Source organism: Protopterus annectens, chromosome 10.part0, assembly GCF_019279795.1.
Source record: "Protopterus annectens isolate FY-2018-M chromosome 10.part0, PAN1.0, whole genome shotgun sequence".
Lineage (NCBI taxonomy): Eukaryota > Metazoa > Chordata > Ceratodontiformes > Protopteridae > Protopterus > Protopterus annectens.
Window position 1 is genome coordinate 1,377,311,065 of NC_056744.1, and position 15,092 is coordinate 1,377,326,156.

At 41.7% G+C, this 15,092-nt stretch overlaps 1 pseudogene; it reads left to right on the forward strand.

Moving 5' to 3' along the window:
* The window catches only part of LOC122814284, a 1,664,844-nt pseudogene that overhangs the window by 788,633 nt on the left and 861,119 nt on the right, over window positions 1-15,092 (forward strand).

A 15,092-nucleotide genomic window follows, 5' to 3' on the forward strand; every position in this document is an offset into this window, starting at 1 on the left:
TGCAGGTGTGGTGAACTGTTTTTATACATATTAAGCTATGTGCGTGAGGGTTCCTCCCTATTTTTCATTAAATTTTTATGTGGTTCCTGTATAGCATGCAGGATGTGTTCCTTGAATCCCTTTGGTAATACATCTGAATGTAATAAAGTGTTGCTAAATGATAGCTCTGTATTTCCATCATAGGTATTTGCAGTCATCAAACCCATCAAGTACAGGGATAGAACTTTCCTTTCTTGCCCAATTAAGCTTATTCTTGTAGCAGTTTAGTAGCTTATCCTGTTTCCTGTACCATGTAGGTACTTTAGATACAGAAATAACTATTGTATGCAACTACATATGAAATACTAAATGACGTGTGTGGTTTAGATAGGTTTGGTACACAGGTAGGACACCTTTAGACCCCAACTAACATGACTGCAAACAATACCTCATGATGGAACACACAGCTATCATGTAGCAACACTTTATTACATTCAGATTTATTAAAAAAGTCCCTAAAAAGGACCCACTATGGACATATGGTCTGTGCTACAACCAACTGATCATATATCACAAAAAATATGCGCCCTCGAAAACAAACACACTTTTTAACCACCCACTAGTCACCCACAACAATCCATGACCACTTCGTTCTTCCAACAAAGTCCTCATCCAGACTTACAAACCTGAATCACAAAGAAAAGCCAAACTACACCTGGGGGTGGGGGTCTGTCCTGTGCTACTGTACCCTAGGCCCTAACCTCACTCTACACATTTAGTTTTAGTCATAATCTTCCTCTAACTAAAAACATCTCACCTCACTTACTAACGATGTAAGCTTTCAACTTCTTCCATGTTCTAAAATGTATTTTTGTCGTTCTTTTCCAAAACCCTATACTTTTTTTGTTTTTTTTTTTTTTTGTGTGTTTTGTTTGCTTTTTTTTTTTTTTTTTTTCCCCAGGCCCACTGAAAATGGACATATATCCCAGTCGACTATCCCGGTTAACAAATAAATAAATTAATTAGGTAATTAAATATAGTCAGCTTACTAGCTCATTAACTCTTACTTAGAAAAACTTTCTTAAGCTGCCCTGGGCTGTAGAAGTTCTTATTTCCGGGTGTTTTCTGTGTTAATGACTAAGGATCTTTTATGCCCCACATTTGTATGTGGATGTGAAAGGGTTCCCAGTAGATTGTATGTGGTCAGCACCCCCATAAGGTCCCATTTTACTGCATTTTAGAGTTGGAACATTAAACTATATTTATTAACACTACTTTGTGATCTTCTTGTTTGACTGCCTTGGATCTCAGTGCTTTACATATGGGACATAATTATGTCCTACAATCTCAGGACATTTGCCATGTTTAATATATTTGGTCAAGACACAACTGCCCATAGAGGGAGTGTCCCTCGCAAAGTGGAACAGGTGGTAACAATATCATTGGCTTATGTCCATAGCACATATTTGTAATGGTGTATAGGCATATACACTCCATATTCTTTGTTCATAAAGGTTGGTAGTGGCGGAATGTGTGATTGCTATGGTCTATGTTATAAACATATTTGAACACTTCAAGCACTGTATACAGGAGACCTATGAAATCCTGAAACCACAGTGTTCCGATGCACACAGTCCCAGGAACAGACTCCCATACCCCACATTACCAACATCAACAGTAACTAGCGAAGGCAACACGAACATGGCACACACACATGCACACACAGACACACTGCTACCCAACACATCCAAACAAACCATCCTACACTACACCCCCCCATACCACCCCCTACTTTAATATGCTACATCCTACGTTGCGCAAACAGATGCACAAAGCTAACCCACAACCACACATTACAGTCCCCCAAGAACACACACCACACACAGAACACACACTTACACACACTACAGCCCTAAGAAACACACGTACACACAGTAACCTACCCAAACCACATCACCAGAAGCACTGACTAACTGTCCAGTAACATCGTGAGATTACACCTCGAGCATCTGGTGTTTTGGTACTGTGTTCTTTCGGACCTTAAGCCTCGGGATTACGCGCGTCAGTATGTAAAGCAGTTGGTATGTGGTAGGTATCCCATTTATATGTACCTCCATGGTTATGTAGATGTTGTTAACCTATCTATATATCTACATATATATGCATATCCCAATATATCGACATCTCTCTCTCTCTCTCTCTCTCTCCCTTTCTCTCTCTCTATATATGATGATCTGTATACATATATATATTTATATATCTCTCTCTCTCTCTCTCTATATATATATATATATATATATATATATATATATATATATATATATATATATATATATATATATATATATATATATATATATATATATATATATATATATATATATATATATATATAAACATACACCATTCATTGTGTAGATGCCGGTTTGTCCTATTTCAACACATTCCTACCTTCTGTGTTCTATCCTGTCACTATACTTGACTGCCATTGGTACATCTCAGGTAGCTTAGTAGTATGTCATTGTGATGCATGTGTACATGGTTGTGTGTTCTAATCCTGGCAGTGATATCTTACCTCTCAGAGTAGGCACTGGCAGTGCAAGGGTGATTAACGCACATTTCAGTGGTTGTGTGTTCCATGTTTATTATTCTGTGGAGAACTACCTATATATGCAAGCTGTGTTTAAGGTATACTATGTAACATGTACACATCTGTGGAGATTCCTGTCAGGGATACTCTCCATTATTTGGAACTACATCCCTGATTACATTATACAAAACCCCTCACTGACACTCCGGGGAATCCTTGCAGAGTGGGTGGCGAACAGTAGCTACACCCCAGGGATCCTGCAAGTGGCTCTGCTCCACAGAGGGACAGTTAGTTGATCGATGGGATGGCAACAGCAGACACATTTTGCCTATGCATATGAGTGGCCTCGGTGGTTGGGCATGTACCTACCTATGTATATGTGAACCTGTACATAAAGTATGGACACATGCTGATAGCTTAATATACTGTTCAGGTATTGACTTACCTTGTGCCAATGGTGGTTGTGTGTACAATAGTTGAGGGCTACCTATGTAGGATGCACACAGTAGACCACCTATCCATGACAATTTACAGGTGGTCATGTGCGTGTGCCATCCATGTTTGCTGTGTGTGCAGGTGGAGAAGGGTGTCAGTCCATGAGTGCCTACACTGTCAGTGTGTGTGCTATACGTTCCCTCTTTGCCAAGGCATGGGCATACTGGGCATGCCTCCGTCTGCCTACTGGGGCTAGCACAGGGTGTTCGTGGTCTGAGTCCCCCTGTGCCTGTGGGTCCCTTGGCAATTGTGGTGGGCTTTGAGGGCCTTCACCATTCTGTCTCTGCTGCAGCTGTTTCCACAGGATCATATTGTGTAGGATGGCACATACTATGAAGATGTGGGCACACGTTCCTGGAGAGTACTGCAAGGCTCCACCAGATATGTCCAAGCAACGGAATGGTGATTTCAGCATCCTAAACACATGCTCTATGATGATTCTGGTTTCTGTGTCAACCTCATTATGGCGTTCTTGCGTGGCTGTGTGTGCATTTCTGATGGGTGTCATCATCCATGGTTCCAGTGCATAGCCAGCATCCCCCACCAAGTGGCCATATGGGATGTCCCCCCTAGCAAATACCTGATACAGCTGTGAGGCATGCTAGATGTGGGAGTTGTGATAGCTTCCAGGACTGCCAACACACACATTCATGATAATGCCCTGGGCATTGCACATGACCTTGTGGTTTATGTAGTGCCTACCCTGCTCAGCGGGTGGTGACCTGAGGTGTATGTGCGTGCAGTCTATTGCACCCAGTACCTCTGGGTAGTCCGCCACAAGGTGGTAGAGACACATATTGTTGGCGAACTCCTCCTGTGTTTGGGGGAAATATATGTGCTCATTGGTATGTGGTAACATGGCATCCAGGTACTGGTGGAGTACCCTGGATGCTGATGCCTGTGAGATCCCCATGATATCCCCAGTTGGCCTTTGAAAGGTACCAGTGGCTAGTATTCTCAAGCTTCCACATACCTTCGTGTCCACTGGGATGGGGTCCTCTCTGTTACTTCTGGCTCTGAGGTATGGCCGGCACAGCTCAGCAAGTTGCTGTATGATGTCCCTGTCCACCCTATAATGCTCTATTATCTCCAGATCATGTAGCCCCTAGTAGGTTACCCTGGGTCTGAACACTCGTCTCTTCCTCCGGTGCCTGAGATGGTTGTCAGCATCATCCTCCACACCACCGTCAGTCTCCAACACATGCTGGTGAATCAAAGCTATGGCAGCCCCTGACATATACATATTAAAAGTTCCCTGTCTGTATAAACCAATGGTGCAGAGTGTCTGAGAATACACAAGTGCGTGTGTGGGGCTTTCACACCTTATACTATTGTGCAATGGATGATGCTGGTGTAAGTGGGTGTGTTTGTGCTATTCCAGCTGCAGGGTATCTTAAGTATTGATTTTACAGCAGGTACTGCTGTTGTGGGGCCTTTGGTGTTGACTTATGCTTGTCTGCAGTGATTCATCTATTGCAGTTTACTTCTATTTTCAACCCGGTTCACCTTCTATTGTCAGGCATGCATGCAACTGCCACCTTTCTTGTTTTGTGCTTCCACAACCCAGGATTGTGATGGGAAATGTGTTATGTAGCTGATCTACAGCAAGTTTGCTTTGTTCTGCTGTGACAGTTCTCTTTTCTTTGCTGTATGGCACCTCCCCTTTCCTGTTCTGCAGGGAGCTGCTAGCAGCCTTGCTAGCTGTTGCCTATGGCCCACTGTGAGTTTCTAGGTGTTAATTACTCATTTGTACTCCAATTACCATGCTGCAGCATTTCCTTATTGTCTTCTCATATCATTCCTGTTTCAGCTGTGGTGCACGCCACGCACATCTGTTTACTGGGTTTTGTGCGTGTTTTCATCCATGTTCACATTAACTTTCAGTTACATTGTGTGCTCTCAGCTATTCAAAGCTATGGCTACTTCCACACCCCTATCCTGCGGCTTTGCTTAGTAACATGGATTAGCAATGATCCAATGTGCTTACAGTTATGGTGGCGCGCCCCTTTCTTGATGTCATGTTTACCTCCAGGCCACTCCTCGGTGTTGTAATGCTACGCCATGTGGTAAATCCTTATGCCGGTGGGACGCTTGCGATTCACTATTACTTGACTCATTTGTATGGCATTGACTGCTAATTCCTAGTTACCGCACAGAACACTGTCACAGACCCTTAGCAACCCTTGCGCCATGGTTGTGGTATAGCATGGTGCATTGACTATTATGGGGATATCTTGAATTGTGTTACATTACAGTTTTATGGCATCTAAATATATTTTCCTTATGATCCCATTTGTACACTGATGCACTGCGGTTTTACTTTGCGTTGGTGTGGACATGAAATTAAATGTTATTTTTTATATGTTGTGTATGTTGTTTTATGTCATTGGCTATATATTTAGCCATTGGCATATATTAACATTATAATATGTAAGTTTGGTCGGCTTTCATGGCTCTGATTTTATGTTTGACAACATGTAAACTGTTTTTTTTTGGTTTACATTTCTATATGCTTACACTACACCTGCACAACTTCATGAATGACTATATACCTTAATTTGCATGCTACACTGCTGAGCATGGGGTAATTAGTATACATTCACTGGGAGCTGCACAGTTCTGGTGTATGGTGGTAGTGCATGTGGAAACAGCTCTTACCTGAATCGCTCGATGGCCATATTTGGCATTAGATCGCCGACACTACTCCGGCGCATGGTGCAAGCTTCATGAATCCCGGGGATTATCTGAGTTTGGGCCTCTATATCCTCCTTTTGTGTTTTTTTCCTTTACTTTTGTTGATTTATTTTTCCCTCAGTTGGAGGTTGACACTATTTGCATTTCTCCCTACCCTTTTGGACCACCACTGTATATATTATAACTGTAAATATTGTAATCAGTTGCAAGACTGTGGTTGTCAATCTTTGTATATCTTCTGCTTTGATATGATGCAACTTTTCTTCAAAATTTGTTAATAACTAATTATGTTTGATAGTTTCAACTTTATAATGTCTGTACTTACTACTTTGTTTCCAATTTGATATTTTCTAACTCCAGGCTGAAGGTGAGGAGGTCCCAATCATTCCATCTTTACATTTGCAAATAGGAAATAAATACTAGTGTGTGATTGATTCTAAGTTCTCAGCATTTGTAATAACTAATATGTTTCTGATTTGTTCTGATTTGATCTTTTGCAACCCTGGGCTGAACCAGTATCAGTTTTCTGTCTTGGGTAACAAATAATTAAACAAAAAATAAAATAAATTACTTGAGGGTAGAGTAACTAAACTGCAAATGAATGAATTTAATTAAGAGAATTCCCTGAAATGGATAATTTATTAAAAGTTCCTGCTTTGTAGGTGATGTACATACTCTATGCTAGTAGAATTAAAATATCTTAATTCTCAAGGTACTATATGGCTGACTCCATGTAATGGATAGATGGGACTGTTCAATGCAACTCTGCCAACCTGGGTCAAGCTAGTGGCTCAAGTGCTGGAGAGGCTGACCTGCCAGAGAATGAAGAGTCGTTGCTAACTTACTTCCTCCTCTAAGGCATGCGAGTGAAGGAAGCACGTTTCTTAGTGATGTAAGCACTGCCACAGAATCTGCAACAGAGACAGCAGAAAAGCAGGAGGCCTTTGATTACAAGAAGGTACATCTGACTTGAGGGGTTATGTCACCTACATGAGTAAGTGATATCCCTATACTGTAGTCATTTAGTATCCTCCCACTGAGGACTGCCACGGCAAAGGAGAGAGGGAAGGCTAGGTGCACTTAAAAAAAATATCCTATAACCCCTTAAGATGACAGCTGTGTTCTCTGGCTCTCATCTTCCTTTTCATCTGTCCTTAAGAGGTTTTGGATTTGAAGCAATGAATAGGCCAGCAGAGTACAAGATCTGATGGCCATGGGGAACAGCAAAACAAAAGGCAGTTGTAGAAATGTGTAGTGCACTAGACAGCACTCCCTCCAGCTTCCTCTGCCACCAGCAGCATCTGTAGGAAGGATATTTTCTTTTATTTATACATGCCTGTTGGTGGAATAAACTCTTCTATATACATAATAGCTAATACAAACTTTTCAGATGCACATTTCAAAATGATCATATTAACTACAGTAAAAAGTTGTTTGAATGACATTAAATTCTACTGCAATGTTCCATGATACATTTAAAGTCATATGAACTATCTAAAATCAAAAGAATATTTTGTAAATGTAATGTTATAATAGATTAAACAATAAAATACAACTTCAAATGGACTTAGAGGTGTTTCTTGAAGGGGGTCAGACTTGAAAAAAAAATAAATAAATATTGGACTACTAGTCATGTTCTGTGAATTGCACCACTCAAAAATAATTTAATTTAACCAAATTCTGGCAAACTGCCCCATAAAGCTTTTGTATAATTGTTCTACATTTTTTTTTTATTTTTATTTTCCAAGGCAGTGGATTTCTGTGACAACAAAACCCATAATTCTGAAGCTCCAAACCTACAGAATCGAATGTGCAATTATCGAAGCACATGGGATGTGATCAGCAATTCAAAAGACCTTAAAGACACCACACCAATGGCTAGTTCTCCACCACCGCCCATGGTGACACTGCTGCAAGCTGGTGAAAGAGTCATTTGTTTAGTGCTTGATGTCTCTGAAAATATGGCTAGTGTAAGTTACCTTTTTTAAATTGTGTGTACAGCAAATGTTATTCTTGTTTAAATCAAATGAAATTTGCTAATTAAAAAAAAAACAAGTATGATCAATTAGGCTTACATCCTGCTTTAAGAAATGAATGGGTGCATTTAATTGTTATTTTACTTATTTAGTTTGTAAAAGCTATGATATTTCTTGAATTCAAGTGTAAAGTGCTTGGACTAAATCCAAACAGCATAGCTCCTCCTGGCATTTTCCATGTTTGGATTTTGTCACTAAAATAACTTACAAAAGTATTATAAGTCATTAAATACTTTCCTAAGTCATGTCTCAAAACAGGATATTTAAAGAAAAAGTAGAAAATAGGCACAAGCTAATATTTTACTTTTAGCAAGATGAGTATGAATAGTTTATCTGTGATAGCCTAAACTAGCACTAGTTTTAAAGAATAGTAAAATATTTTATCATCATATAAACAGCTTAAAATGTAAAATTTGTGAGCACAACTATAATTTCATGCACTTGTGAATAATAAGTATAGCACAGAGCGTGCTGATTATGTTTCAGCTCTATATCTGTTCATTTGTCATGACTATGTTATAAATAAGTTATCCTGGGGACTTCCCTGCACTACAGTCTTTATTCAACTTTCTCAAAGCTTTTGTTCCAATTCCAGAATATAAGCATCCTTTTCTAAAGCGCTTAAGAATTGCGGATAATGTTAATCATTGCCTGTGAAGAAGGTGAAACAATTAAAAGAAATTGTAAGTCTTTCTCTTATCATCTGTAAAATAATTTACAAATTAGGGAAATATTTTAATTCAGTCAGATGCTTACTCCATCAGTTTCACATCTCAACAAACACAAGGCCATGTCACCTAACCCCTGTGCTTGCACTGTTACATGAATTCCAGAAAACCTTAGCTACTAAATATCCTACCCTCTCCAACATATTAGATTATACTCATCACTTTCCTATCCATTTCATACTAGATATCCAATAGCCACCTCTCCTGTTATTAACTCTTCTATTGCAGCTGTTAGCATTCTACAATTTATACTCTTTTTTACTGTTATAACTTTCTCCATATTTGTATAAACTATCTGCCGGATTTTCGAATGGAGATTTTCCATGCAGGAACAGTGTAAGAGCTCCTGCATGGAAAATGGCCATCTTACGATCCAGGTACATGCCATTTTCACATGCATGAGCAGCCCTACACTGTTCCTGTACAGACACTGTGCAGTATGCAAATCACCTCATCTGTTGGTAGAAACCATGCAAATGAGGTGATTTTGTGATCCACAAAGCTGCCCAGACTACGTGTAGGAACAGTGTCAGAGCAGAAATGTATTCAGTTAGTAACTGAATATATTTGTCCATCTGACCAAACGGAAGAATGACAGCTTATGGAAAGCATGTATTAATGTTAAACACACATGCCAATGGCCAAATATAAGGCCATTGGCATTAAAATATGTTTCTTTTTTTAACAAATAAACTTTTTTATTTATTGGCCGATCTCGACCTTTTAAGCTTAGGGCAGCCACACGCAAACATGGGAGTGTGGAAAATAAAAAAATAACTACAAAAAACACAATTTTAAAGAAATCTGCATTTTGCCTTTATAGACTATGGCATGCAGAATGTAAACAAAACCAGGGAGCAGTGGTTGTCAAGGGGGAAAGGGTGTGTTTGAGTGCAATAACTATGGACTTAGAGTATGGGGGTATGTAAATGAGGGGATTAATGGTAAATCACAGATTTATTCTAAGTGTCAGCCTGCACCTAATCGTCTAGATGCAGGCACACAGCAGTGTAAGAATAAGAGCCTGATGACTTCAGAAGGGGGTGTGTCATGCTTGCTGTAAACTCATTGGAGCCCTGAGGCCAGTGTTTGCCTTAGCTAAGCATAGCTAAGGAAGGGTGTGTCTGAAGTTGCTTAGTACTGCTTACATTGCCTGAACGTGTGTGTGAGGCACGCACCCAGTTTAAAAAAAAAAAAAAAAGGAAAGGGCTTAAACAGGGAGGAAATGGGAAGGGGAAAAAGTAGTAGGAAGGCAATCAAGGAGAACTAGCATAGCTGGCAGGTGGAATGTATCAGAATCAGCCAATTACACAGGCAGCAGCCCAGCACTCCACTGTAAACTATGCAAACACCTTACAGACTGTTTTTTCCCCACAAACAATGCACCACTGGTGTACAGAAGTGTGGAAATTTTAAACTCACAAAACTAACAATACATGTTAGGGGCTGCTGTGGCATAAATTTACGAGTATGTGCAACAGGCTGGGAGTGGTGAGAATGAGAATGCTGACAACTGACCTGCAGTGATGAGGAGGAGGAGATTTTATTTTTATTTATGTAGTTATTTTTATTTTACATTTGTTTACTGGGAAAACTCTGACTGGACACAGGTCCATTTTCAGTGGAGGCCCAGGGAGAAAGCTCCACAATACATTTGCACACATTAAAAACAAAAAAGAGTGCACAGACCCAGGGTAACCTACCAGGGGCTACATGAGCTGGAGATAGTGGAGCGCTATAGGGTGGACAGGGACATTCTACAGCAAATCATCGAGCTGTGCCAGCCTCGCCTCAGATCCAGAACCAACAGTGGGGAACTCATCTCAGTTGATAATAAGGTATGTGTAGCCATAGGAATACTAGCCACAGGTACCTTCCAAAGACCAGCTGGGGATATCATGGGGTCTCCCAGGCATCAGCATCCACAGTACACCACCAGTTCCTGGATGCCATGCTACCACATGCCAGTGAGCATATATATTTCCCCAGCACCCGTGAGGCATTGACCAGCATAATGCATCACTTCCACTGTATAGCAGAATACCCTGAGGTAGTCAGTGCTATAGACTGCATGCACATACACATCAAAGCACCACCCGGTGAGCAGGGTAGGGTCTACATCAACTGCAAGGGCTTCCCCTCCATCAACTGCTAGGTTGTGTGCGATGCCAGGGCATTATCATGCAAGTGTGTGCTGGCAGCCCTGGAAGCTATCACGACTCCCACATACGGCATTCTTCACAGCTGTATCAGGGGTTTGCCAGGGGGAACATCCCAACTGGCCATCTAGTGGGGGATACTGGCTATGCACTGGAGCCATGGCTGATAACACCCATCAGAAATTCATACACCCCAAACAAGAATGCCATAATGAGGCACATGCACAAACCAGGATCATTATAGAGCATGTGTTTGGGATGCTCAAGTCAGGGTTCCACTGCCTTGCCATATCCAGTGGAACCTTGCAGTACTCTCCAGCTACATGTGGACAAATGTTCATAGTATGTCCCATGCTACATAATATGATCCTGCGAAAACAGCTGCAGCAGGAACAACATGGGGAGGGGCCACACAGCCCTTCAGCATTGCCAAGGTCACCACAGGCACAGAGGGAGTTGGAGGAGGAACTTCCTGAGCCTGCCCCTAGAGGCAGACAAAGATGTGCCCAGTATGCCTATGCCTTGGCAAAGAGGCAACCCACAGCCCATACACTGACACTGTAGGGACCCAGGGACTGATACTTCTCTCTGACTCGCACATACAGTAGAAGGGATACCAAACATGACACTACCTGTACTTTACCATGTATAGGGAGTGTACTGCGTGCGTCCCACATAGTCAGCCCTCCAGCACCATCCTCAATACTGCCCCAGGCACAAGGTAAGTTACCCTTACTATCATTTACTGACTGGAGTAGTATGTTCTGATAGTTATGTGTATGCTATGGATGCAAGCATGCAAGGGAATTGGGTGGCCAAATGGGAAAGCAGCAGATAGCTGACAGCTATATGGGACAGCATCAAATCCATAACAAATACTGTTGTCCCCATACTAGGCAGTAGTACTCAAGGTGACAACTCCCACTGCAGTATATGTGGTTGCTCAACTAACTGTGGGTGTCCACAGGTCACACACATGGATGTCAATGAGCATTCCCATACACACCCAACAGCCTCACCCAGCAGAACAGGTGTAGATGATGGGAAAGAAAGCTCGGGCAAGGCTCCACAAATGCTGGCAATAGTGAACAGCCTCCCTACAGACTTACACAGACATACTACAACAGGTCTGGCAGGTGCAGTATAGTTCTGAAGAGTAAAAAGTCTGAAACTGAAATGTATGCCATTACAATCTAACTTGTGTATTTTACTGATATGCCTCCATTCTGCAAGATAGGGCACAATACAATACTAAATGGAAGCAAACAGAATACAACTGAAATACCAGTGCAGTCAGTGCAAATGTGTAAAGTTGCCAGGTGTGCCCCCCCCCAACCCCATGTATAAATGGCAGTAACATGTAAGTTTGTAGAGTAATATCAGTGGAGCACAGATTGCCTGAGCTGTCCCAATCAACATGATAATTGGTGTATGTCCACTATATGCAGGGGTCAGTGTGCCAATTTTTTGTGAGTGTTTAATATTGTCTGGAAGTGGACAGTATGTAGGCCTGGATGTTGTGTCCCAGTGGCCTAGGTACAGTACTGGGGTTGACAGGGCCATGTTCCAACAACTACAGTGCCAACCAATCTGCTTCTCAGCTACAACTATGTTACTAGTTGTACACACTCACTGTCCAGATGTCAATATGTGTCACTGTCAGAAAGCTGGACAGGCTATGAACAGAGGTCCATACATAGAAACAGTACACAGGTAGAAGTACTCTATGCAGTACCTAGAAAGTAACTCTGAACTGCACACACCTTTGGAATTAAATATAGAGGTTAGCATCATGTTAGTTGTCCTTCTAATATGGAATACTGGTTGTCTGCCCAATCACTAGCAGCCCACAAAAGCCACAGTTATAAATTAATGACACACTGCTGATGTCCACATACAAGGCAGGAGAAGGAGAAGGTCCCAGTTATACCTGTGAGTCAGATGCCATAAGCTTCCATATCACACATGCACTCAGTCCACCCCCACCCCCCAACAGCCACAGGTATTTCATCAGTCATATCCTTGCTGTTGGGAATGATTACAGAATCATCACACTTCTTTTATGGAATATACACAGGATGCAGCATGCTGAAATGGTGTCATTTGCAGGTGTGTCCCTAGCCATAAGCAGCACCCTGCAGACATTGACAGTGGCACAGGAAAATAATTTTCTTGGGTGGCAAAAGCCAGGGTACCTTTTTGGCTGGGCTTGTATAAGCCCCAGGGCCAATAGCCTAGTACCTACCTATGAACCTATGATGCATCACTATGAACTAGAAGGATTGCCAGGAACACCTCACCCACTTGCCCATGTCACCCCAGGAGAATCCACTGGATTGCAGCCTGGTAATGTATGAGTGACAAATTGCAGCGGCTTGCATCACTCTCATGTGGCCTACAGGCCTCGGGAAAATGCCCATGGCTCACCCATAGTGTCATCATATTCTACCCATAGTGCCATCATATGGAATGTCATAGGGTCCTAACTAACAACATAACACATTAAGCAGAATACAAATGCAAGGCCATGCTGACAAATGCCAGTAGCATGCCTCTCCATGTCCTAGTGCAAGAATTGTGGACCAAGACATAAATACTGCTGTGATAAAGGTCAAACTATAGGAATATTTCTGAGATGTTGCTCCCATACTGTTGGGAAGAGGATAGAACTACAGGGGGGAGGGGGGCATAAAAGCACGGATATCATGGACTGTGTGAAGTCTGAAACTCAAATGTCTGCTCATACTTCCCCCTGACTGCAAACCCATGAATGCATAACCACAAACCTGCTTGTAAACCACAATGTGAAGGGAAATTGACCAGATATATGAGCCCTCCCTTTGGATAACCTGGTCAAATCTGTACAGCTAAATGGTATACCCACAGCAGGATATGACCATTCAGTTAAGTTGAGAAATGCACAAGAAGGGGATTCCAGCCAGCACAGCACCAAGGTGCTGGACCATTTACACAGACCCATCATTCAATTGTCTGTAGCCACCCCTCCACAATGGCATTATTTTGCTACAATGTCTAGTCTTTGCCTCACAATATTGGTTTCTGCTTCATTGCTTTTGTATTTCCCTGGTAAACAACTGTGAGCAAACAATATCTGTCAGTAGTTGATGCCACAATATATTACACTGTAAAACAGTACATATGTCCAAAAATCTATGCTAAAATAGAACATGTTACAAAAGCAACACAGACAGTAATAGGAAACTTAGTTACACACAGTATCCCCCCATGTTTGGACCAATTGTGTTCCCATATTGGCAACCTATCTACAGATATCCTGCAAAAATAGCTTGCTAGGTGTAGCTGCAGCACACGAAACCCTGGACTGGAGTACAATTCTCCCTGGAATAGATTCCCACAAGCAATATAGAAGGTCATACTGGCATGCTCCTACACTTAGAGAAATAAAGCCCATGTCTAAAACCACAGTGGACCATAAATATCTGTTATCTGCAGATGTCCGTGCACACACACCAAAATGTAAACTGTTTGGTCTACACACACACACACACACACACACACACACACACACACACACACACACACACACACATTGGACAGGAAAACTCACAGCCAGGTGTAGGTGGCAGATATGTGGTAAATCTCCATCTGTTTTGTGTGATATGCACACATATCTAATGCCAACATACTACAATAATTCAAACATACACACACATACACATGGGGAAGAGAGACAGACAGTGAGAGAGACAGTACCATTATGAAACCTTTCCCATCCAGTACACATCCCATAGTCCCACTCTACAGTATCTGCTGATGTATGTCACCTTAGATGCACCTTTGGACAAGCTTCAGGTCTGTAAGCACAATAGTGTGTGCGATAAATACATAAATTACTAAAGCAAATACATAGGTAGGGTTTTGAATCTTGGTCCTGGCAAGTGTGTGTGTGTGTGTGTGTGTGTGTGTGTGTGTGTGTGTGTGTGTGTGTGTGTGTGTGTGTGTACAAAGGAATTACTGTTTTACTCCATCCCCACCCAGTACACATCCCATTGCTCAATATCAGAACATGTGCTGCAGTCAGTCACTGTACAAATTCTTTTGTTAGCCCTCAGCCCTATAGGCTCTGTTGTGCTTGTGATAACTGTGTAACAGTAGAGTACCAATAACTATTTATGTAGCAATCCTAATCAAAGCCCTGTCAAATATAAAGGTGTGTCTGTTTGTGTGTTTGTTTGTAAGTGAATGATTTTGAGGCCATTACCACTCACTCCATTTCACATTGCCCTCCTTTAGCACTGCTGCTGATGTCACTCACCTTTAGAGATACCTTTGGACAGCTCTCATATATGGAAGCTTTGTGGTGCATCTGATAAATGTGTAATGCTGTAGTGCAGTTAGGTATGAGTCCTAATCTCGGTCTTGGCAAATG